The 23,455-nt window shown below is 52.1% G+C and overlaps 20 non-coding genes across 20 annotated transcripts; 3 read left to right on the top strand and 17 right to left on the bottom strand.

The window, feature by feature from the left end:
• Window positions 1-529: 529 nt before the first annotated feature.
• Window positions 530-600, bottom strand: trnag-gcc. Its single transcript has one exon. It is a non-coding gene; the product is annotated as a tRNA-Gly (tRNA).
• A 1,382-nt stretch (window positions 601-1,982) lies between these two features.
• Window positions 1,983-2,055, bottom strand: trnam-cau. The gene has a single exon. It is a non-coding gene; the product is annotated as a tRNA-Met (tRNA).
• A 688-nt stretch (window positions 2,056-2,743) lies between these two features.
• On the bottom strand, window positions 2,744-2,813 carry trnag-gcc. The gene has a single exon. It is a non-coding gene; the product is annotated as a tRNA-Gly (tRNA).
• Window positions 2,814-4,193: 1,380 nt separating this feature from the next.
• trnam-cau lies at window positions 4,194-4,266 on the bottom strand. Its single transcript has one exon. It is a non-coding gene; the product is annotated as a tRNA-Met (tRNA).
• Window positions 4,267-6,406: 2,140 nt separating this feature from the next.
• trnam-cau lies at window positions 6,407-6,479 on the bottom strand. The gene has a single exon. It is a non-coding gene; the product is annotated as a tRNA-Met (tRNA).
• A 691-nt stretch (window positions 6,480-7,170) lies between these two features.
• Window positions 7,171-7,241, bottom strand: trnag-gcc. Its single transcript has one exon. It is a non-coding gene; the product is annotated as a tRNA-Gly (tRNA).
• A 1,377-nt stretch (window positions 7,242-8,618) lies between these two features.
• trnam-cau lies at window positions 8,619-8,692 on the bottom strand. The gene has a single exon. It is a non-coding gene; the product is annotated as a tRNA-Met (tRNA).
• Window positions 8,693-11,597: 2,905 nt separating this feature from the next.
• trnag-gcc lies at window positions 11,598-11,668 on the bottom strand. Its single transcript has one exon. It is a non-coding gene; the product is annotated as a tRNA-Gly (tRNA).
• A 121-nt stretch (window positions 11,669-11,789) lies between these two features.
• trnae-cuc lies at window positions 11,790-11,861 on the top strand. The gene has a single exon. It is a non-coding gene; the product is annotated as a tRNA-Glu (tRNA).
• A 1,188-nt stretch (window positions 11,862-13,049) lies between these two features.
• trnam-cau lies at window positions 13,050-13,123 on the bottom strand. Its single transcript has one exon. It is a non-coding gene; the product is annotated as a tRNA-Met (tRNA).
• A 2,140-nt stretch (window positions 13,124-15,263) lies between these two features.
• Window positions 15,264-15,337, bottom strand: trnam-cau. Its single transcript has one exon. It is a non-coding gene; the product is annotated as a tRNA-Met (tRNA).
• A 691-nt stretch (window positions 15,338-16,028) lies between these two features.
• trnag-gcc lies at window positions 16,029-16,097 on the bottom strand. The gene has a single exon. It is a non-coding gene; the product is annotated as a tRNA-Gly (tRNA).
• Window positions 16,098-16,217: 120 nt separating this feature from the next.
• trnae-cuc lies at window positions 16,218-16,288 on the top strand. The gene has a single exon. It is a non-coding gene; the product is annotated as a tRNA-Glu (tRNA).
• Window positions 16,289-17,477: 1,189 nt separating this feature from the next.
• trnam-cau lies at window positions 17,478-17,550 on the bottom strand. The gene has a single exon. It is a non-coding gene; the product is annotated as a tRNA-Met (tRNA).
• Window positions 17,551-18,241: 691 nt separating this feature from the next.
• Window positions 18,242-18,312, bottom strand: trnag-gcc. Its single transcript has one exon. It is a non-coding gene; the product is annotated as a tRNA-Gly (tRNA).
• Window positions 18,313-19,689: 1,377 nt separating this feature from the next.
• On the bottom strand, window positions 19,690-19,762 carry trnam-cau. Its single transcript has one exon. It is a non-coding gene; the product is annotated as a tRNA-Met (tRNA).
• A 691-nt stretch (window positions 19,763-20,453) lies between these two features.
• trnag-gcc lies at window positions 20,454-20,525 on the bottom strand. Its single transcript has one exon. It is a non-coding gene; the product is annotated as a tRNA-Gly (tRNA).
• A 1,381-nt stretch (window positions 20,526-21,906) lies between these two features.
• trnam-cau lies at window positions 21,907-21,981 on the bottom strand. The gene has a single exon. It is a non-coding gene; the product is annotated as a tRNA-Met (tRNA).
• Window positions 21,982-22,672: 691 nt separating this feature from the next.
• Window positions 22,673-22,743, bottom strand: trnag-gcc. The gene has a single exon. It is a non-coding gene; the product is annotated as a tRNA-Gly (tRNA).
• Window positions 22,744-22,865: 122 nt separating this feature from the next.
• Window positions 22,866-22,937, top strand: trnae-cuc. Its single transcript has one exon. It is a non-coding gene; the product is annotated as a tRNA-Glu (tRNA).
• Window positions 22,938-23,455: the final 518 nt, after the last annotated feature.

Genomic DNA, 23,455 nt, shown 5'->3' with positions numbered 1-23,455 from the left:
TACCGCAAAACGCAGTGCTGAGTCTTGTCCTGTTGAGGTGGCTCTCCTAGGGTAGGGCCATGCAGTTGTTTGGGTAAAGCTTTCTAACGGTCCGACCCTGCCTGCTGTCACGCCTTGGTTCCTGTGATGGTAAAGACCTGCGTTTCACACCTGGGCTTAAGTGATGACTAATATGAATAACAGTGGGTGAACAACCCTCAAGTGGACAACCCCAGCAGGGATTAAATACCTGACAGGCTCCATCAATCGCTGCAGGCCTGAAGAAGCCTCTTGGATGAGGATTGAAAAGTCTTCACGCACCACAAAAGGAATCCAGTCACCTTCCTTCTTTGCAGGACCTCAAGACTACCGTGACCGAGAACCTACACAGAGATCTGATGTCGTTAACCCACCTCTAAACTCTGGGACGCTGCTAGCTGCACCCACAAGCAAGAGCCCGTCATGTGATCTTGCGGAAATCTTGACGCCGCCTGGCAGCGACCGAGAAACAAACTTAATGCCTCTCAAGGCCCCACGCATAAAGGAAGTGTGCATTGGCCGGGAATCGAACCCGGGCCTCCCGCGTGGCAGGCGAGAATTCTACCACTGAACCACCAATGCTCACATGTGTGCCATTTTCCCCACCGACCGCGCCATTGCCCAAACGCCTCCTCTCGAGGCCCAACGGTAAATGTGGCCCAATACAGCCAGGAATCACTCATCAAGGAAACTCTGTCGCAGCTCCCTGGTGGTCTAGTGGTCAGGATTCGCGCTCTCACCGCCCGCCCCCGGTTCGATTCCCGGTCAGGAAACTGTGTTTTGACCCAGCTCCGGCTTACCCGAATGGGACAAGCGGTAGACAACGGATGGGCTGCCTTTGCCACGTACTGTGTATCAAGCGAGGCTCAAGGCCCATCTCCCCAAAAAATGGACCGTTCTTAGAAGCCGTCAACAAATGAAGCAGAGTTGCCACTTCTTCAAGCCCAGGATGGGTTGCCGTCTTGCAGGTGAAGTGTGTGACAGGAGATCCTAAATTGGGTGGCCGAACTGCACACCAAAACATGCCTCGCGTGAGGATAGAGCTCACCACCTTCAGTTTTCGAGACTTACGCATGGCAGGCGAGAATTCTACCGCTGAGCCAACAACCCTTGCACGTCTACCAATTGTCCCACCGACCAAGCGCCGCCACTCTCCAAAGTCTCCTCTCAAGATCCTTACAATGGATGGACAAACTCTGTCACGTACCGTGCATCAAAGCAGATCGCTGTGACTCTTGCGTGAGGCTAAGAGTCACTACCTTCTGATTTCGAGATTCACGGGTGGCAGGCGACAGTTCTACTGCTGAGCCACCAACCCTTACACGTCTTCCGATTGTCCCGCCCGTCCAAGGCACTCTCCAAAGTCTCCTCTCAACAACATCTTGACTTAATGCAGATCGATGTCCAACCCAAGTTTGGTTTATGCAGACTTCTTGTTCCAACTTACCAGTCAGGCAAGAATGACTTCAAATGATCTCTCTCAATGGACCGTGTTGGCAAAGGAACTCCAGGCGACCTCCAGAGACTCAGCTCGGGAGCTGCTGATAACCAATTATCAGCCCTTGCTCATCCGCTTCAATGCAAAGACATTCCTAACCCTACCTACCTACCTGGACAAAGTGTCCAAGAAGAAATGACAGGTAGGAGTCATTTGGGAGCCAACGTGTGGTGCCCGCAATTTGGACCTGAGAAAAGAAAGAGGAATTGTGGTGAAAGTTGGATGAAGTGGTTCCAGAGGGCCGGCACGCATCCATAGGGGAGGATCGCCTGCCACGCGCGAGTCTTGATATCAAAAAGATGGGAAGGCTTTCCACCGGCAGAATGATTTGGATTGATCCATGTTCTAGATGTTGCATCAAAGGAGGCTGAAAATCCACTACAAACGGATGGTTCTTAGGCTCCAGCGTCCTCGAAATGGGTAGAAGCAGTAGAAAATGGATGGACCAACTCTGTACCAAAACACGTGCCTCGTGTGAGGCTCGAACTCACGACCTTCAGATTATGAGACTGACGCGCTGCCTACTGCGCCAACGAGGCTGAGAGTCACCCAGAAACTGGACGATTCCTCGAAGCACAAGAGAAAAGAAATTCACCTTGGACAAACAAAGGCGAGTCCCCAGGTATTTAAGCCCTGAACGGGTCTTGGAGGTGAAGAGTGCCACAGGAGATCCTAAAACGGATGGACCCATTCTGTCACATACCGCATAAGCGCAGTGCTGAGTCTTGTCCTGTTGAGGTGGCTCTCCTAGGGTAGGGCCATGCAGTTGTTTGGGTAAAGCTTTCTAACGGTCCGACCCTGCCTGCTGTCACGCCTTGGTTCCTGTGACGGTAAAGACCTGCGTTTCACACCTGGGCTTAAGTGATGACTAATATGAATAACAGTGGGTCAACAACCCTCAAGTGGACAACCCCAGCAGGGATTAAATACCTGACAGGCTCCATCAATCGCTGCAGGCCTGAAGAAGCCTCTTGGATGAGGATTGAAAAGTCTTCACGCACCACAAAAGGAATCCAGTCACCTTCCTTCTTTGCAGGACCTCAAGACTACCGTGACCGAGAACCTACACAGAGATCTGATCTCGTTAACCCACCTCTAAACTCTGGGACGCTGCTAGATGCACCCACAAGCAAGAGCCCGTCATGTGATCTTGCGAAATCTTGACGCCGTCTGGCAGCGACCGAGAAACAAACTTAATGCCTCTCAAGGCCCCACATAAAGGAAGTGTGCATTGGCGGGAATCGAACCCGGGCCTCCCGCGTGGCAGGCGAGAATTCTACCACTGAACCACCAATGCTCACATGTGTGCCATTTTCCCCACCGACCGCGCCATTGCCCAAACGCTCCTCTCGAGGCCCAACGGTAAATGTGGCCCAATACAGCCAGGAATCACTCATCAAGGAAACTCTGTCGCAGCTCCCTGGTGGTCTAGTGGTCAGGATTCGCGCTCTCACCGCCATGGCCGGGTTCGATTCCCGGTCAGGAAACTGTGTTTTGACCCAGCTCCGGCTTACCCGAATGGGACAAGCGGTGAGACAACGGATGGGCTGCCTTTGCCACGTACTGTGTATCAAGCGAGGCTCAAGGCCCATCTCCCAAAAAATGGACCGTTCTTAGAAGCCGTCAACAAATGAAGCAGAGTTGCCACTTCTTCAAGCCCAGGATGGGTTGCCGTCTTGCAGGTGAAGTGTGTGACAGGAGATCCTAAATTGGGTGGCCGAACTGCACACCAAAACATGCCTCGCGTGAGGATAGAGCTCACCACCTTCAGTTTTCGAGACTTACGCATGGCAGGCGAGAATTCTACCGCTGAGCCAACAACCCTTGCACGTCTACCAATTGTCCCACCGACCGCGCCACTCTCCAAAGTCTCCTCTCAAGATCCTTACAATGGATGGACAAACTCTGTCACGTACCGTGCATCAAAGCAGATCGCTGTGACTCTTGCGTGAGGCTAAGAGTCACTACCTTCTGATTTCGAGATTCACGGGTGGCAGGCGACAGTTCTACTGCTGAGCCACCAACCCTTACACGTCTTCCGATTGTCCCGCCGACCAGCGGCACTCTCCAAAGTCTCCTCTCAACAACATCTTGACTTAATGCAGATACGATGTCCAACCCAAGTTTGGTTTGCGCAGACTTCTTGTTCCAACTTACCAGTCAGGCAAGAATGACTTCAAATGATCTCTCTCAATGGACCGTGTTGGCAAAGGAACTCCAGGCGACCTCCAGAGACTCAGCTCGGGAGCTGCTGATAACCAATTATCAGCCCTTGCTCATCCGCTTCAATGCAAAGACATTCCTAACCCTACCTACCTACCTGGACAAAGTGTCCAAGAAGAAATGACAGGTAGGAGTCATTTGGGAGCCAACGTGTGGTGCCCCGCAATTTGGACCTGAGAAAAGAAAGAGGAATTGTGGTGAAAGTTGGATGAAGTGGTTCCAGAGGGCGGCACGCATCCATAGGGGAGGATCGCCTGCCACGCCATGAGTCTCTTGATATCAAAAAGATGGGAAGGCTTTCCACCGGCAGAATGATTTGGATTGATCCATGTTCTAGATGTTGCATCAAAGGAGGCTGAAAATCCACTACAAACGGATGGTTCTTAGGCTCCAGCGTCCTCGAAATGGGTAGAAGCAGTAGAAAATGGATGGACCAACTCTGTACCAAAACACGTGCCTCGTGTGAGGCTCGAACTCACGACCTTCAGATTATGAGACTGACGCGCTGCCTACTGCGCCAACGAGGCTGAGAGTCACCCAGAAACTGGACGATTCCTCGAAGCCGCGCAGAAAAGAAATTCACCTTGGACAAACAAAGGCGAGTCCCCAGGTATTTAAGCCCTGAGCGGGTCTTGGAGGTGAAGAGTGCCACAGGAGATCCTAAAACGGATGGACCCATTCTGTCACATACCGCATAAGCGCAGTGCTGAGTCTTGTCCTGTTGAGGTGGCTCTCCTAGGGTAGGGCCATGCAGTTGTTTGGGTAAAGCTTTCTAACGGTCCGACCCTGCCTGCTGTCACGCCTTGGTTCCTGTGACGGTAAAGACCTGCGTTTCACACCTGGGCTTAAGTGATGACTAATATGAATAACAGTGGGTCAACAACCCTCAAGTGGACAACCCCAGCAGGGATTAAATACCTGACAGGCTCCATCAATCGCTGCAGGCCTGAAGAAGCCTCTTGGATGAGGATTGAAAAGTCTTCACGCACCACAAAAAGGAATCCAGTCACCTTCCTTCTTTGCAGGACCTCAAGACTACCGTGACCGAGAACCTACACAGAGATCTGATCTCGTTAACCCACCTCTAAACTCTGGGACGCTGCTAGATGCACCCACAAGCAAGAGCCCGTCATGTGATCTTGCGGAAATCTTGGCGCCGTCTGGCAGCGACCGAGAAACAAACTTAATGCCTCTCAAGGCCCCACGCATAAAGGAAGTGTGCATTGGCGGGAATCGAACCCGGGCCTCCCAGCGTGGCAGGCGAGAATTCTACCACTGAACCACCAATGCTCACATGTGTGCCATTTTCCCACCGACCGCGCCATTGCCCAAACGCTCCTCTCGAGGCCCAACGGTAAATGTGGCCCAATACAGCCAGGAATCACTCATCAAGGAAACTCTGTCGCAGCTCCCTGGTGGTCTAGTGGTCAGGATTCGCGCTCTCTCACCGCCGCTGGCCCGGGTTCGATTCGGTCAGGGAAACTGTGTTTTGACCCAGCTCCGGCTTACCCGAATGGGACAAGCGGTAGACAACGGATGGGCTGCCTTTGCCACGTACTGTGTATCAAGCGAGGCTCAAGGCCCATCTCCCCAAAAATGGACCGTTCTTAGAAGCCGTCAACAAATGAAGCAGAGTTGCCACTTCTTCAAGCCCAGGATGGGTTGCCGTCTTGCAGGTGAAGTGTGTGACAGGAGATCCTAAATTGGGTGGCGAACTGCACACCAAAACATGCCTCGCGTGAGGATAGAGCTCACCACCTTCAGTTTTCGAGACTTACGCATGGCAGGCGAGAATTCTACCGCTGAGCCAACAACCCTTGCACGTCTACCAATTGTCCCACCGACCAGCGCCACTCTCCAAAGTCTCCTCTCAAGATCCTTACAATGGATGGACAAACTCTGTCACGTACCGTGCATCAAAGCAGATCGCTGTGACTCTTGCGTGAGGCTAAGAGTCACTACCTTCTGATTTCGAGATTCACGGGTGGCAGGCGACAGTTCTACTGCTGAGCCACCAACCCTTACACGTCTTCCGATTGTCCCGCCCGAATCGCGGCACTCTCCAAAGTCTCCTCTCAACAACATCTTGACTTAATGCAGATACGATGTCCAACCCAAGTTTGGTTTATGCAGACTTCTTGTTCCAACTTACCAGTCAGGCAAGAATGACTTCAAATGATCTCTCTCAATGGACCGTGTTGGCAAAGGAACTCCAGGCGACCTCCAGAGACTCAGCTCGGGAGCTGCTGATAACCAATTATCAGCCCTTGCTCATCCGCTTCCAATGCAAAGACATTCCTAACCCTACCTACCTACCTGGACAAAGTGTCCAAGAAGAAATGACAGGTAGGAGTCATTTGGGAGCCAACGTGTGGTGCCCGCAATTTGGACCTGAGAAAAGAAAGAGGAATTGTGGTGAAAGTTGGATGAAGTGGTTCCAGAGGGCGGCACGCATCCATAGGGGAGGATCGCCTGCCACGCGAGTCTTGAAATCAAAAAGATGGGAAGGCTTTCCACCGGCAGAATGATTTGGATTGATCCATGTTCTAGATGTTGCATCAAAGGAGGCTGAAAATCCACTACAAACGGATGGTTCTTAGGCTCCAGCGTCCTCGAAATGGGTAGAAGCAGTAGAAAATGGATGGACCAACTCTGTACCAAAACACGTGCCTCGTGTGAGGCTCGAACTCACGACCTTCAGATTATGAGACTGACGCGCTGCCTACTGCGCCAACGAGGCTGAGAGTCACCCAGAAACTGGACGATTCCTCGAAGCCGCGCAGAAAAGAAATTCACCTTGGACAAACAAAGGCGAGTCCCCAGGTATTTAAGCCCTGAACGGGTCTTGGAGGTGAAGAGTGCCACAGGAGATCCTAAAACGGATGGACCCATTCTGTCACATACCGCATAAGCGCAGTGCTGAGTCTTGTCCTGTTGAGGTGGCTCTCCTAGGGTAGGGCCATGCAGTTGTTTGGGTAAAGCTTTCTAACGGTCCGACCCTGCCTGCTGTCACGCCTTGGTTCCTGTGACGGTAAAGACCTGCGTTTCACACCTGGGCTTAAGTGATGACTAATATGAATAACAGTGGGTCAACAACCCTCAAGTGGACAACCCCAGCAGGGATTAAATACCTGACAGGCTCCATCAATCGCTGCAGGCCTGAAGAAGCCTCTTGGATGAGGATTGAAAAGTCTTCACGCACCACAAAAGGAATCCAGTCACCTTCCTTCTTTGCAGGACCTCAAGACTACCGTGACCGAGAACCTACACAGAGATCTGATGTCGTTAACCCACCTCTAAACTCTGGGACGCTGCTAGATGCACCCACAAGCAAGAGCCCGTCATGTGATCTTGCGGAAATCTTGACGCCGTCTGGCAGCGACCGAGAAACAAACTTAATGCCTCTCAAGGCCCCACGCATAAAGGAAGTGTGCATTGGCCGGGAATCGAACCCGGGCCTCCCGCGTGGCAGGCGAGAATTCTACCACTGAACCACCAATGCTCACATGTGTGCCATTTTCCCACCGAATTCGCGCCATTGCCCAAACGCTCCTCTCGAGGCCCAACGGTAAATGTGGCCCAATACAGCCAGGAATCACTCATCAAGGAAACTCTGTCGCAGCTCCCTGGTGGTCTAGTGGTCAGGATTCGCGCTCTCACCGCCCGCGGCCCGGTTCGATTCGGTCAGGAAACTGTGTTTTTGACCCAGCTCCGGCTTACCCGAATGGGACAAGCGGTAGACAACGGATGGGCTGCCTTTGCCACGTACTGTGTATCAAGCGAGGCTCAAGGCCCATCTCCCCAAAAAATGGACCGTTCTTAGAAGCCGTCAACAAATGAAGCAGAGTTGCCACTTCTTCAAGCCCAGGATGGGTTGCCGTCTTGCAGGTGAAGTGTGTGACAGGAGATCCTAAATTGGGTGGCCGAACTGCACACCAAAACATGCCTCGCGTGAGGATAGAGCTCACCACCTTCAGTTTTCGAGACTTACGCATGGCAGGCGAGAATTCTACCGCTGAGCCAACAACCCTTGCACGTCTACCAATTGTCCCACCGAATTCGCGCCACTCTCCAAAGTCTCCTCTCAAGATCCTTACAATGGATGGACAAACTCTGTCACGTACCGTGCATCAAAGCAGATCGCTGTGACTCTTGCGTGAGGCTAAGAGTCACTACCTTCTGATTTCGAGATTCACGGGTGGCAGGCGACAGTTCTACTGCTGAGCCACCAACCCTTACACGTCTTCCGATTGTCCCGCCGAATTCGCGGCACTCTCCAAAGTCTCCTCTCAACAACATCTTGACTTAATGCAGATACGATGTCCAACCCAAGTTTGGTTTGCGCAGACTTCTTGTTCCAACTTACCAGTCAGGCAAGAATGACTTCAAATGATCTCTCTCAATGGACCGTGTTGGCAAAGGAACTCCAGGCGACCTCCAGAGACTCAGCTCGGGAGCTGCTGATAACCAATTATCAGCCCTTGCTCATCCGCTTCAATGCAAAGACATTCCTAACCCTACCTACCTACCTGGACAAAGTGTCCAAGAAGAAATGACAGGTAGGAGTCATTTGGGAGCCAACGTGTGGTGCCCATAATTTGGACCTGAGAAAAGAAAGAGGAATTGTGGTGAAAGTTGGATGAAGTGGTTCCAGAGGGCGACACGCATCCATAGGGGAGATCGCCTGCCACGTGAGTCTTGAAATCAAAAAGATGGGAAGGCTTTCCACCGGCAGAATGATTTGGATTGATCCATGTTCTAGATGTTGCATCAAAGGAGGCTGAAAATCCACTACAAACGGATGGTTCTTAGGCTCCAGCGTCCTCGAAATGGGTAGAAGCAGTAGAAAATGGATGGACCAACTCTGTACCAAAACACGTGCCTCGTGTGAGGCTCGAACTCACGACCTTCAGATTATGAGACTGACGCTGCTGCCTACTGCGCCAACGAGGCTGAGAGTCACCCAGAAACTGGACGATTCCTCGAAGCAGAAAAAGAAATTCACCTTGGACAAACAAAGGCGAGTCCCCAGGTATTTAAGCCCTGAACGGGTCTTGGAGGTGAAGAGTGCCACAGGAGATCCTAAAACGGATGGACCCATTCTGTCACATACCGCATAAGCGCAGTGCTGAGTCTTGTCCTGTTGAGGTGGCTCTCCTAGGGTAGGGCCATGCAGTTGTTTGGGTAAAGCTTTCTAACGGTCCGACCCTGCCTGCTGTCACGCCTTGGTTCCTGTGACGGTAAAGACCTGCGTTTCACACCTGGGCTTAAGTGATGACTAATATGAATAACAGTGGGTCAACAACCCTCAAGTGGACAACCCCAGCAGGGATTAAATACCTGACAGGCTCCATCAATCGCTGCAGGCCTGAAGAAGCCTCTTGGATGAGGATTGAAAAGTCTTCACGCACCACAAAAGGAATCCAGTCACCTTCCTTCTTTGCAGGACCTCAAGACTACCGTGACCGAGAACCTACACAGACATCTGATCTCGTTAACCCACCTCTAAACTCTGGGACGCTGCTAGATGCACCCACAAGCAAGAGCCCGTCATGTGATCTTGCGGAAATCTTGACGCCGTCTGGCAGCGACCGAGAAACAAACTTAATGCCTCTCAAGGCCCCACGCATAAAGGAAGTGTGCATTGGCGGGAATCGAACCCGGGCCTCCCAGCGTGGCAGGCGAGAATTCTACCACTGAACCACCAATGCTCACATGTGTGCCATTTTCCCCACGAATTCGCGCCATTGCCCAAACGCTCCTCTCGAGGCCCAACGGTAAATGTGTGGCCCAATACAGCCAGGAATCACTCATCAAGGAAACTCTGTCGCAGCTCCCTGGTGGTCTAGTGGTCAGGATTCGCGCTCTCACCGCCGGCCGGGTTCGATTCCCGGTCAGGAAACTGTGTTTTGACCCAGCTCCGGCTTACCCAAATGGGACAAGCGGTAGACAACGGATGGGCTGCCTTTGCCACGTACTGTGTATCAAGCGAGGCTCAAGGCCCATCTCCCAAAAAATGGACCGTTCTTAGAAGCCGTCAACAAATGAAGCAGAGTTGCCACTTCTTCAAGCCCAGGATGGGTTGCCGTCTTGCAGGTGAAGTGTGTGACAGGAGATCCTAAATTGGGTGGCCGAACTGCACACCAAAACATGCCTCAGCGTGAGGATAGAGCTCACCACCTTCAGTTTTCGAGACTTACGCATGGCAGGCGAGAATTCTACCGCTGAGCCAACAACCCTTGCACGTCTACCAATTGTCCCACCGACCGCGCCACTCTCCAAAGTCTCCTCTCAAGATCCTTACAATGGATGGACAAACTCTGTCACGTACCGTGCATCAAAGCAGATCGCTGTGACTCTTGCGTGAGGCTAAGAGTCACTACCTTCTGATTTCGAGATTCACGGGTGGCAGGCGACAGTTCTACTGCTGAGCCACCAACCCTTACACGTCTTCCGATTGTCCCGCCCGACCAAGCGGCACTCTCCAAAGTCTCCTCTCAACAACATCTTGACTTAATGCAGATCGATGTCCAACCCAAGTTTGGTTTATGCAGACTTCTTGTTCCAACTTACCAGTCAGGCAAGAATGACTTCAAATGATCTCTCTCAATGGACCGTGTTGGCAAAGGAACTCCAGGCGACCTCCAGAGACTCAGCTCGGGAGCTGCTGATAACCAATTATCAGCCCTTGCTCATCCGCTTCCAATGCAAAGACATTCCTAACCCTACCTACCTACCTGGACAAAGTGTCCAAGAAGAAATGACAGGTAGGAGTCATTTGGGAGCCAACGTGTGGTGCCCCGCAATTTGGACCTGAGAAAAGAAAGAGGAATTGTGGTGAAAGTTGGATGAAGTGGTTCCAGAGGGCGCACGCATCCATAGGGGAGGATCGCCTGCCACGCCAGCGAGTCTTGAAATCAAAAAGATGGGAAGGCTTTCCACCGGCAGAATGATTTGGATTGATCCATGTTCTAGATGTTGCATCAAAGGAGGCTGAAAATCCACTACAAACGGATGGTTCTTAGGCTCCAGCGTCCTCGAAATGGGTAGAAGCAGTAGAAAATGGATGGACCAACTCTGTACCAAAACACGTGCCTCGTGTGAGGCTCAAACTCACGACCTTCAGATTATGAGACTGACGCTGCCCTACTGCGCCAACGAGGCTGAGAGTCACCCAGAAACTGGACGATTCCTCGAAGCCACAGCGAGAAAAGAAATTCACCTTGGACAAACAAAGGCGAGTCCCCAGGTATTTAAGCCCTGAACGGGTCTTGGAGGTGAAGAGTGCCACAGGAGATCCTAAAACGGATGGACCCATTCTGTCACATACCGCGCAAAACGCAGTGCTGAGTCTTGTCCTGTTGAGGTGGCTCTCCTAGGGTAGGGCCATGCAGTTGTTTGGGTAAAGCTTTCTAACGGTCCGACCCTGCCTGCTGTCACGCCTTGGTTCCTGTGACGGTAAAGACCTGCGTTTCACACCTGGGCTTAAGTGATGACTAATATGAATAACAGTGGGTCAACAACCCTCAAGTGGACAACCCCAGCAGGGATTAAATACCTGACAGGCTCCATCAATCGCTGCAGGCCTGAAGAAGCCTCTTGGATGAGGATTGAAAAGTCTTCACGCACCACAAAAGGAATCCAGTCACCTTCCTTCTTTGCAGGACCTCAAGACTACCGTGACCGAGAACCTACACAGACATCTGATCTCGTTAACCCACCTCTAAACTCTGGGACGCTGCTAGATGCACCCACAAGCAAGAGCCCGTCATGTGATCTTGCGGAAATCTTGACGCCGTCTGGCAGCGACCGAGAAACAAACTTAATGCCTCTCAAGGCCCCACGCATAAAGGAAGTGTGCATTGGCCGGGAATCGAACCCGGGCCTCCCGCGTGGCAGGCGAGAATTCTACCACTGAACCACCAATGCTCACATGTGTGCCATTTTTCCCACACGGTCGCGCCATTGCCCAAACGCTCCTCTCGAGGCCCAACGGTAAATGTGGCCCAATACAGCCAGGAATCACTCATCAAGGAAACTCTGTCGCAGCTCCCTGGTGGTCTAGTGGTCAGGATTCGGCGCTCTCACCGCCGCGGCCCGGGTTCGATTCCCGGTCAGGAAACTGTGTTTTTGACCCAGCTCCGGCTTACCCAAATGGGACAAGCGGTGAGACAACGGATGGGCTGCCTTTGCCACGTACTGTGTATCAAGCGAGGCTCAAGGCCCATCTCCCAAAAAATGGACCGTTCTTAGAAGCCGTCAACAAATGAAGCAGAGTTGCCACTTCTTCAAGCCCAGGATGGGTTGCCGTCTTGCAGGTGAAGTGTGTGACAGGAGATCCTAAATTGGGTGGCGAACTGCACACCAAAACATGCCTCGCGTGAGGATAGAGCTCACCACCTTCAGTTTTCGAGACTTACGCATGGCAGGCGAGAATTCTACCGCTGAGCCAACAACCCTTGCACGTCTACCAATTGTCCCACCGACCGCGCGCCACTCTCCAAAGTCTCCTCTCAAGATCCTTACAATGGATGGACAAACTCTGTCACGTACGTGCATCAAAGCAGATCGCTGTGACTCTTGCGTGAGGCTAAGAGTCACTACCTTCTGATTTCGAGATTCACGGGTGGCAGGCGACAGTTCTACTGCTGAGCCACCAACCCTTACACGTCTTCCGATTGTCCCGCGACCGCGGCACTCTCCAAAGTCTCCTCTCAACAACATCTTGACTTAATGCAGATACGATGTCCAACCCAAGTTTGGTTTATGCAGACTTCTTGTTCCAACTTACCAGTCAGGCAAGAATGACTTCAAATGATCTCTCTCAATGGACCGTGTTGGCAAAGGAACTCCAGGCGACCTCCAGAGACTCAGCTCGGGAGCTGCTGATAACCAATTATCAGCCCTTGCTCATCCGCTTCCAATGCAAAGACATTCCTAACCCTACCTACCTACCTGGACAAAGTGTCCAAGAAGAAATGACAGGTAGGAGTCATTTGGGAGCCAACGTGTGGTGCCCATAATTTGGACCTGAGAAAAGAAAGAGGAATTGTGGTGAAAGTTGGATGAAGTGGTTCCAGAGGGCGGCACGCATCCATAGGGAGAGGATCGCCTGCCACGCTGTGAGTCTTGAAATCAAAAAGATGGGAAGGCTTTCCACCGGCAGAATGATTTGGATTGATCCATGTTCTAGATGTTGCATCAAAGGAGGCTGAAAATCCACTACAAACGGATGGTTCTTAGGCTCCAGCGTCCTCGAAATGGGTAGAAGCAGTAGAAAATGGATGGACCAACTCTGTACCAAAACACGTGCCTCGTGTGAGGCTCAAACTCACGACCTTCAGATTATGAGACTGACGCTGCTGCCTACTGCGCCAACGAGGCTGAGAGTCACCCAGAAACTGGACGATTCCTCGAAGCCACAAGAGAAAAGAAATTCACCTTGGACAAACAAAGGCGAGTCCCCAGGTATTTAAGCCCTGAACGGGTCTTGGAGGTGAAGAGTGCCACAGGAGATCCTAAAACGGATGGACCCATTCTGTCACATACCGCATAAAAACGCAGTGCTGAGTCTTGTCCTGTTGAGGTGGCTCTCCTAGGGTAGGGCCATGCAGTTGTTTGGGTAAAGCTTTCTAACGGTCCGACCCTGCCTGCTGTCACGCCTTGGTTCCTGTGACGGTAAAGACCTGCGTTTCACACCTGGGCTTAAGTGATGACTAATATGAATAACAGTGGGTCAACAACCCTCAAGTGGACAACCCCAGCAGGGATTAAATACCTGACAGGCTCCATCAATCGCTGCAGGCCTGAAGAAGCCTCTTGGATGAGGATTGAAAAGTCTTCACGCACCACAAAAGGAATCCAGTCACCTTCCTTCTTTGCAGGACCTCAAGACTACCGTGACCGAGAACCTACACAGACATCTGATCTCGTTAACCCACCTCTAAACTCTGGGACGCTGCTAGATGCACCCACAAGCAAGAGCCCGTCATGTGATCTTGCGGAAATCTTGACGCCGTCTGGCAGCGACCGAGAAACAAACTTAATGCCTCTCAAGGCCCCACGCATAAAGGAAGTGTGCATTGGCGGGAAATCGAACCCGGCCTCCAGCGTGGCAGGCGAGAATTCTACCACTGAACCACCAATGCTCACATGTGTGCCATTTTCCCACCGACCGCGCCATTGCCCAAACGCTCCTCTCGAGGCCCAACGGTAAATGTGGCCCAATACAGCCAGGAATCACTCATCAAGGCAACTCTGTCGCAGCTCCCTGGTGGTCTAGTGGTCAGGATTCGCGCGCTCACCGCCCATGGCCGGGTTCGATTCCCGGTCAGGGAAACTGTGTTTTGACCCAGCTCCGGCTTACCCAATGGGACAAGCGGTAGACAACGGATGGGCTGCCTTTGCCACGTACTGTGTATCAAGCGAGGCTCAAGGCCCATCTCCCCAAAAATGGACCGTTCTTAGAAGCCGTCAACAAATGAAGCAGAGTTGCCACTTCTTCAAGCCCAGGATGGGTTGCCGTCTTGCAGGTGAAGTGTGTGACAGGAGATCCTAAATTGGGTGGCCGAACTGCACACCAAAACATGCCTCGCGTGAGAGATAGAGCTCACCACCTTCAGTTTTCGAGACTTACGCATGGCAGGCGAGAATTCTACCGCTGAGCCAACAACCCTTGCACGCCTACCAATTGTCCCACCGACCAAGCCACTCTCCAAAGTCTCCTCTCAAGATCCTTACAATGGATGGACAAACTCTGTCACGTACCGTGCATCAAAGCAGATCGCTGTGACTCTTGCGTGAGGCTAAGAGTCACTACCTTCTGATTTCGAGATTCACGGGTGGCAGGCGACAGTTCTACTGCTGAGCCACCAACCCTTACACGTCTTCCGATTGTCCCTTGGACCGCGGCACTCTCCAAAGTCTCCTCTCAACAACATCTTGACTTAATGCAGATACGATGTCCAACCCAAGTTTGGTTTATGCAGACTTCTTGTTCCAACTTACCAGTCAGGCAAGAATGACTTCAAATGATCTCTCTCAATGGACCGTGTTGGCAAAGGAACTCCAGGCGACCTCCAGAGACTCAGCTCGGGAGCTGCTGATAACCAATTATCAGCCCTTGCTCATCCGCTTCAATGCAAAGACATTCCTAACCCTACCTACCTACCTGGACAAAGTGTCCAAGAAGAAATGACAGGTAGGAGTCATTTGGGAGCCAACGTGTGGTGCCCCGCAATTTGGACCTGAGAAAAGAAAGAGGAATTGTGGTGAAAGTTGGATGAAGTGGTTCCAGAGGGCGGCACGCATCCATAGGGAGGATCGCCTGCCACGCCACGAGTCTTGAAATCAAAAAGATGGGAAGGCTTTCCACCGGCAGAATGATTTGGATTGATCCATGTTCTAGATGTTGCATCAAAGGAGGCTGAAAATCCACTACAAACGGATGGTTCTTAGGCTCCAGCGTCCTCGAAATGGGTAGAAGCAGTAGAAAATGGATGGACCAACTCTGTACCAAAACACGTGCCTCGTGTGAGGCTCAAACTCACGACCTTCAGATTATGAGACTGACGCTGCTGCCTACTGCGCCAACGAGGCTGAGAGTCACCCAGAAACTGGACGATTCCTCGGCCGCCACAGAAAAAGAAATTCACCTTGGACAAACAAAGGCGAGTCCCCAGGTATTTAAGCCCTGAACGGGTCTTGGAGGTGAAGAGTGCCACAGGAGATCCTAAAACGGATGGACCCATTCTGTCACATACCGCATAAACGCAGTGCTGAGTCTTGTCCTGTTGAGGTGGCTCTCCTAGGGTAGGGCCATGCAGTTGTTTGGGTAAAGCTTTCTAACGGTCCGACCCTGCCTGCTGTCACGCCTTGGTTCCTGTGACGGTAAAGACCTGCGTTTCACACCTGGGCTTAAGTGATGACTAATATGAATAACAGTGGGTCAACAACCCTCAAGTGGACAACCCCAGCAGGGATTAAATACCTGACAGGCTCCATCAATCGCTGCAGGCCTGAAGAAGCCTCTTGGATGAGGATTGAAAAGTCTTCACGCACCACAAAAGGAATCCAGTCACCTTCCTTCTTTGCAGGACCTCAAGACTACCGTGACCGAGAACCTACACAGACATCTGATCTCGTTAACCCACCTCTAAACTCTGGGACGCTGCTAGATGCACCCACAAGCAAGAGCCCGTCATGTGATCTTGCGGAAATCTTGACGCCGCCTGGCAGCGACCGAGAAACAAACTTAATGCCTCTCAAGGCCCCACGCATAAAGGAAGTGTGCATTGGCCGAATCGAACCCGGGCCTCCCGCGTGGCAGGCGAGAATTCTACCACTGAACCACCAATGCTCACATGTGTGCCATTTTCCCCACCGACCGCGCCATTGCCCAAACGCTCCTCTCGAGGCCCAACGGTAAATGTGGCCCAATACAGCCAGGAATCACTCATCAAGGAAACTCTGTCGCAGCTCCCTGGTGGTCTAGTGGTCAGGATTCGGCGCTCTCACCGCCATGCCCGGGTTCGATTCCCGGTCAGGGAAACTGTGTTTTGACCCAGCTCCGGCTTACCCGAATGGGACAAGCGGTAGACAACGGATGGGCTGCCTTTGCCACGCACTGTGTATCAAGCGAGGCTCAAGGCCCATCTCCCCAAAAATGGACCGTTCTTAGAAGCCGTCAACAAATGAAGCAGAGTTGCCACTTCTTCAAGCCCAGGATGGGTTGCCGTCTTGCAGGTGAAGTGTGTGACAGGAGATCCTAAATTGGGTGGCGAACTGCACACCAAAACATGCCTCGCGTGAGGATAGAGCTCACCACCTTCAGTTTTCGAGACTTACGCATGGCAGGCGAGAATTCTACCGCTGAGCCAACAACCCTTGCACGTCTACCAATTGTCCCACCGACCGCGCCCACTCTCCAAAGTCTCCTCTCAAGATCCTTACAATGGATGGACAAACTCTGTCACGCACCGTGCATCAAAGCAGATCGCTGTGACTCTTGCGTGAGGCTAAGAGTCACTACCTTCTGATTTCGAGATTCACGGGTGGCAGGCGACAGTTCTACTGCTGAGCCACCAACCCTTACACGTCTTCCGATTGTCCCGCCCGACCAAGCGGCACTCTCCAAAGTCTCCTCTCAACAACATCTTGACTTAATGCAGATCGATGTCCAACCCAAGTTTGGTTTGCGCAGACTTCTTGTTCCAACTTACCAGTCAGGCAAGAATGACTTCAAATGATCTCTCTCAATGGACCGTGTTGGCAAAGGAACTCCAGGCGACCTCCAGAGACTCAGCTCGGGAGCTGCTGATAACCAATTATCAGCCCTTGCTCATCCGCTTCAATGCAAAGACATTCCTAACCCTACCTACCTACCTGGACAAAGTGTCCAAGAAGAAATGACAGGTAGGAGTCATTTGGGAGCCAACGTGTGGTGCCCCGCAATTTGGACCTGAGAAAAGAAAGAGGAATTGTGGTGAAAGTTGGATGAAGTGGTTCCAGAGGGCCGGCACGCATCCATAGGGGAGGATCGCCTGCCACGCGCGAGTCTTGAAATCAAAAAGATGGGAAGGCTTTCCACCGGCAGAATGATTTGGATTGATCCATGTTCTAGATGTTGCATCAACGGAGGCTGAAAATCCACTACAAACGGATGGTTCTTAGGCTCCAGCGTCCTCGAAATGGGTAGAAGCAGTAGAAAATGGATGGACCAACTCTGTACCAAAACACGTGCCTCGTGTGAGGCTCGAACTCACGACCTTCAGATTATGAGACTGACGCGCTGCCTACTGCGCCAACGAGGCTGAGAGTCATCCAGAAAATGGACGATTCCTCGAAGCCGCGCAGAAAAGAAATTCACCTTGGACAAACAAAGGCGAGTCCCCAGGTATTTAAGCCCTGAACGGGTCTTGGAGGTGAAGAGTGCCACAGGAGATCCTAAAAACGGATGGACCCATTCTGTCACATACCGCATAAAACGCAGTGCTGAGTCTTGTCCTGTTGAGGTGGCTCTCCTAGGGTAGGGCCATGCAGTTGTTTGGGTAAAGCTTTCTAACGGTCCGACCCTGCCTGCTGTCACGCCTTGGTTCCTGTGACGGTAAAGACCTGCGTTTCACACCTGGGCTTAAGTGATGACTAATATGAATAACAGTGGGTCAACAACCCTCAAGTGGACAACCCCAGCAGGGATTAAATACCTGACAGGCTCCATCAATCGCTGCAGGCCTGAAGAAGCCTCTTGGATGAGGATTGAAAAGTCTTCACGCACCACAAAAGGAATCCAGTCACCTTCCTTCTTTGCAGGACCTCAAGACTACCGTGACCGAGAACCTACACAGAGATCTGATCTCGTTAACCCACCTCTAAACTCTGGGACGCTGCTAGATGCACCCACAAGCAAGAGCCCGTCATGTGATCTTGCGGAAATCTTGACGCCGCCTGGCAGCGACCGAGAAACAAACTTAATGCCTCTCAAGGCCCCACGCATAAAGGAAGTGCATTGGCCGGGAATCGAACCCGGCCTCCCAGCGTGGCAGGCGAGAATTCTACCACTGAACCACCAATGCTCACAGGTGTGCCATTTTTCCCACCGACCGCGCCATTGCCCAAACGCCTCCTCTCGAGGCCCAACGGTAAATGTGGCCCAATACAGCCAGGAATCACTCATCAAGGCAACTCTGTCGCAGCTCCCTGGTGGTCTAGTGGTCAGGATTCGCGCTCTCTCACCGCCATGCCCGGGTTCGATTCCCGGTCAGGGAAACTGTGTTTTTGACCCAGCTCCGGCTTACCCGAATGGGACAAGCGGTGAGACAACGGATGGGCTGCCTTTGCCACGCACTGTGTATCAAGCGAGGCTCAAGGCCCATCTCCCCAAAAATGGACCGTTCTTAGAAGCCGTCAACAAATGAAGCAGAGTTGCCACTTCTTCAAGCCCAGGATGGGTTGCCGTCTTGCAGGTGAAGTGTGTGACAGGAGATCCTAAATTGGGTGGCCGAACTGCACACCAAAACATGCCTCGCGTGAGGATAGAGCTCACCACCTTCAGTTTTCGAGACTTACGCATGGCAGGCGAGAATTCTACCGCTGAGCCAACAACCCTTGCACGCCTACCAATTGTCCCACGGTTCCGCCACTCTCCAAAGTCTCCTCTCAAGATCCTTACAATGGATGGACAAACTCTGTCACGCACCGTGCATCAAAGCAGATCGCTGTGACTCTTGCGTGAGGCTAAGAGTCACTACCTTCTGATTTCGAGATTCACGGGTGGCAGGCGACAGTTCTACTGCTGAGCCACCAACCCTTACACGTCTTCCGATTGTCCCTTGACCAAGGCACTCTCCAAAGTCTCCTCTCAACAACATCTTGACTTAATGCAGATACGATGTCCAACCCAAGTTTGGTTTGCGAGACTTCTTGTTCCAACTTACCAGTCAGGCAAGAATGACTTCAAATGATCTCTCTCAATGGACCGTGTTGGCAAAGGAACTCCAGGCGACCTCCAGAGACTCAGCTCGGGAGCTGCTGATAACCAATTATCAGCCCTTGCTCATCCGCTTCCAATGCAAAGACATTCCTAACCCTACCTACCTACCTGGACAAAGTGTCCAAGAAGAAATGACAGGTAGGAGTCATTTGGGAGCCAACGGTGGTGCCCCGCAATTTGGACCTGAGAAAAGAAAGAGGAATTGTGGTGAAAGTTGGATGAAGTGGTTCCAGAGGGCCGCACGCATCCATAGGGGAGGATCGCCTGCCACGCCGAGTCTTGAAATCAAAAAAGATGGAAGGCTTTCCACCGGCAGAATGATTTGGATTGATCCATGTTCTAGATGTTGCATCAAAGGAGGCTGAAAATCCACTACAAACGGATGGTTCTTAGGCTCCAGCGTCCTCGAAATGGGTAGAAGCAGTAGAAAATGGATGGACCAACTCTGTACCAAAACACGTGCCTCGTGTGAGGCTCGAACTCACGACCTTCAGATTATGAGACTGACGCGCTGCCTACTGCGCCAACGAGGCTGAGAGTCACCCAGAAACTGGACGATTCCTCGAAGCCACAGAAAAAAGAAATTCACCTTGGACAAACAAAGGCGAGTCCCCAGGTATTTAAGCCCTGAACGGGTCTTGGAGGTGAAGAGTGCCACAGGAGATCCTAAAACGGATGGACCCATTCTGTCACATACCGCGCAAACGCAGTGCTGAGTCTTGTCCTGTTGAGGTGGCTCTCCTAGGGTAGGGCCATGCAGTTGTTTGGGTAAAGCTTTCTAACGGTCCGACCTGCCTGCTGTCACGCCTTGGTTCCTGTGACGGTAAAGACCTGCGTTTCACACCTGGGCTTAAGTGATGACTAATATGAATAACAGTGGGTCAACAACCCTCAAGTGGACAACCCCAGCAGGGATTAAATACCTGACAGGCTCCATCAATCGCTGCAGGCCTGAAGAAGCCTCTTGGATGAGGATTGAAAAGTCTTCACGCACCACAAAAGGAATCCAGTCACCTTCCTTCTTTGCAGGACCTCAAGACTACCGTGACCGAGAACCTACACAGACATCTGATCTCGTTAACCCACCTCTAAACTCTGGGACGCTGCTAGATGCACCCACAAGCAAGAGCCCGTCATGTGATCTTGCGGAAATCTTGACGCCGTCCTGGCAGCGACCGAGAAACAAACTTAATGCCTCTCAAGGCCCCACGCATAAAGGAAGTGTGCATTGGCCGGGAATCGAACACAGGCCTCCCAGCGTGGCAGGCGAGAATTCTACCACTGAACCACCAATGCTCACATGTGTGCCATTTTCCCACCGACCGCCGCCATTGCCCAAACGCTCCTCTCGAGGCCCAACGGTAAATGTGGCCCAATACAGCCAGGAATCACTCATCAAGGAAACTCTGTCGCAGCTCCCTGGTGGTCTAGTGGTCAGGATTCGGCGCTCTCACCGCCATGCCCCGGTTCGATTCCCGGTCAGGAAACTGTGTTTTGACCCAGCTCCGGCTTACCCGAATGGGACAAGCGGTAGACAACGGATGGGCTGCCTTTGCCACGTACTGTGTATCAAGCGAGGCTCAAGGCCCATCTCCCCAAAAATGGACCGTTCTTAGAAGCCGTCAACAAATGAAGCAGAGTTGCCACTTCTTCAAGCCCAGGATGGGTTGCCGTCTTGCAGGTGAAGTGTGTGACAGGAGATCCTAAATTGGGTGGCCGAACTGCACACCAAAACATGCCTCGCGTGAGGATAGAGCTCACCACCTTCAGTTTTCGAGACTTACGCATGGCAGGCGAGAATTCTACCGCTGAGCCAACAACCCTTGCACGTCTACCAATTGTCCCACCGACCGCGCCACTCTCCAAAGTCTCCTCTCAAGATCCTTACAATGGATGGACAAACTCTGTCACGCACCGTGCATCAAAGCAGATCGCTGTGACTCTTGCGTGAGGCTAAGAGTCACTACCTTCTGATTTCGAGATTCACGGGTGGCAGGCGACAGTTCTACTGCTGAGCCACCAACCCTTACACGCCTCTTCCGATTGTCCCGCCGACCATGCGGCACTCTCCAAAGTCTCCTCTCAACAACATCTTGACTTAATGCAGATACGATGTCCAACCCAAGTTTGGTTTATGAGACTTCTTGTTCCAACTTACCAGTCAGGCAAGAATGACTTCAAATGATCTCTCTCAATGGACCGTGTTGGCAAAGGAACTCCAGGCGACCTCCAGAGACTCAGCTCGGGAGCTGCTGATAACCAATTATCAGCCCTTGCTCATCCGCTTCCAATGCAAAGACATTCCTAACCCTACCTACCTACCTGGACAAAGTGTCCAAGAAGAAATGACAGGTAGGAGTCATTTGGGAGCCAACGTGTGGTGCCCCGCAATTTGGACCTGAGAAAGAAAGAGGAATTGTGGTGAAAGTTGGATGAAGTGGTTCCAGAGGGCCGGCACGCATCCATAGGGGAGGATCGCCTGCCACGCATGTAGTCTTGAAATCAAAAAGATGGGAAGGCTTTCCACCGGCAGAATGATTTGGATTGATCCATGTTCTAGATGTTGCATCAAAGGAGGCTGAAAATCCACTACAAACGGATGGTTCTTAGGCTCCAGCGTCCTCGAAATGGGTAGAAGCAGTAGAAAATGGATGGACCAACTCTGTACCAAAACACGTGCCTCGTGTGAGAGGCTCAAACTCACGACCTTCAGATTATGAGACTGACGCGCTGCCTACTGCGCCAACGAGGCTGAGAGTCACCCAGAAACTGGACGATTCCTCGAAGCCAAGAGAAAAGAAATTCACCTTGGACAAACAAAGGCGAGTCCCCAGGTATTTAAGCCCTGAACGGGTCTTGGAGGTGAAGAGTGCCACAGGAGATCCTAAAAACGGATGGACCCATTCTGTCACATACCGCGCAAACGCAGTGCTGAGTCTTGTCCTGTTGAGGTGGCTCTCCTAGGGTAGGGCCATGCAGTTGTTTGGGTAAAGCTTTCTAACGGTCCGACCCTGCCTGCTGTCACGCCTTGGTTCCTGTGACGGTAAAGACCTGCGTTTCACACCTGGGCTTAAGTGATGACTAATATGAATAACAGTGGGTCAACAACCCTCAAGTGGACAACCCCAGCATGGATTAAATACCTGACAGGCTCCATCAATCGCTGCAGGCCTGAAGAAGCCTCTTGGATGAGGATTGAAAAGTCTTCACGCACCACAAAAGGAATCCAGTCACCTTCCTTCTTTGCAGGACCTCAAGACTACCGTGACCGAGAACCTACACAGACATCTGATCTCGTTAACCCACCTCTAAACTCTGGGACGCTGCTAGATGCACCCACAAGCAAGAGCCCGTCATGTGATCTTATGGAAATCTTGACGCCGTCTGGCAGCGACCGAGAAACAAACTTAATGCCTCTCAAGGCCCCACGCATGAAGGAAGTGTGCATTGGCCGGGAATCGAACCCGGGCCTCCCGCGTGGCAGGCGAGAATTCTACCACTGAACCACCAATGCTCACATGTGTGCCATTTTTCCCACCGAATTCGCGCCATTGCCCAAACGCTCCTCTCGAGGCCCAACGGTAAATGTGGCCCAATACAGCCAGGAATCACTCATCAAGGCAACTCTGTCGCAGCTCCCTGGTGGTCTAGTGGGCAGGATTCGGTGCTCTCACCGCCGCGGCCCGGGTTCGATTCCCAGTCAGGGAAACTGTGTTTTTGACCCAGCTCCGGCTTACCCAAATGGGACAAGCGGTAGACAACGGATGGGCTGCCTTTGCCACGTACTGTGTATCAAGCGAGGCTCAAGGCCCATCTCCCCAAAAAATGGACCGTTCTTAGAAGCCGTCAACAAATGAAGCAGAGTTGCCAGTTCTTCAAGCCCAGGATGGGTTGCCGTCTTGCAGGTGAAGTGTGTGACAGGAGATCCTAAATTGGGTGGCCGAACTGCACACCAAAACATGCCTCGCGTGAGGATAGAGCTCACCACCTTCAGTTTTCGAGACTTACGCATGGCAGGCGAGAATTCTACCGCTGAGCCAACAACCCTTGCACGCCTACCAATTGTCCCACCGACCAAGCCACTCTCCAAAGTCTCCTCTCAAGATCCTTACAATGGATGGACAAACTCTGTCACGCACCGTGCATCAAAGCAGATCGCTGTGACTCTTGCGTGAGGCTAAGAGTCACTACCTTCTGATTTCGAGATTCACGGGTGGCAGGCGACA

The sequence above is a fragment of the Oreochromis aureus genome, linkage group 23 (assembly GCF_013358895.1).
Source record: "Oreochromis aureus strain Israel breed Guangdong linkage group 23, ZZ_aureus, whole genome shotgun sequence".
Lineage (NCBI taxonomy): Eukaryota > Metazoa > Chordata > Actinopteri > Cichliformes > Cichlidae > Oreochromis > Oreochromis aureus.
Note: the sequence above shows the minus strand (reverse complement) of the source record. Positions and strands in the feature narration are given on the sequence as shown.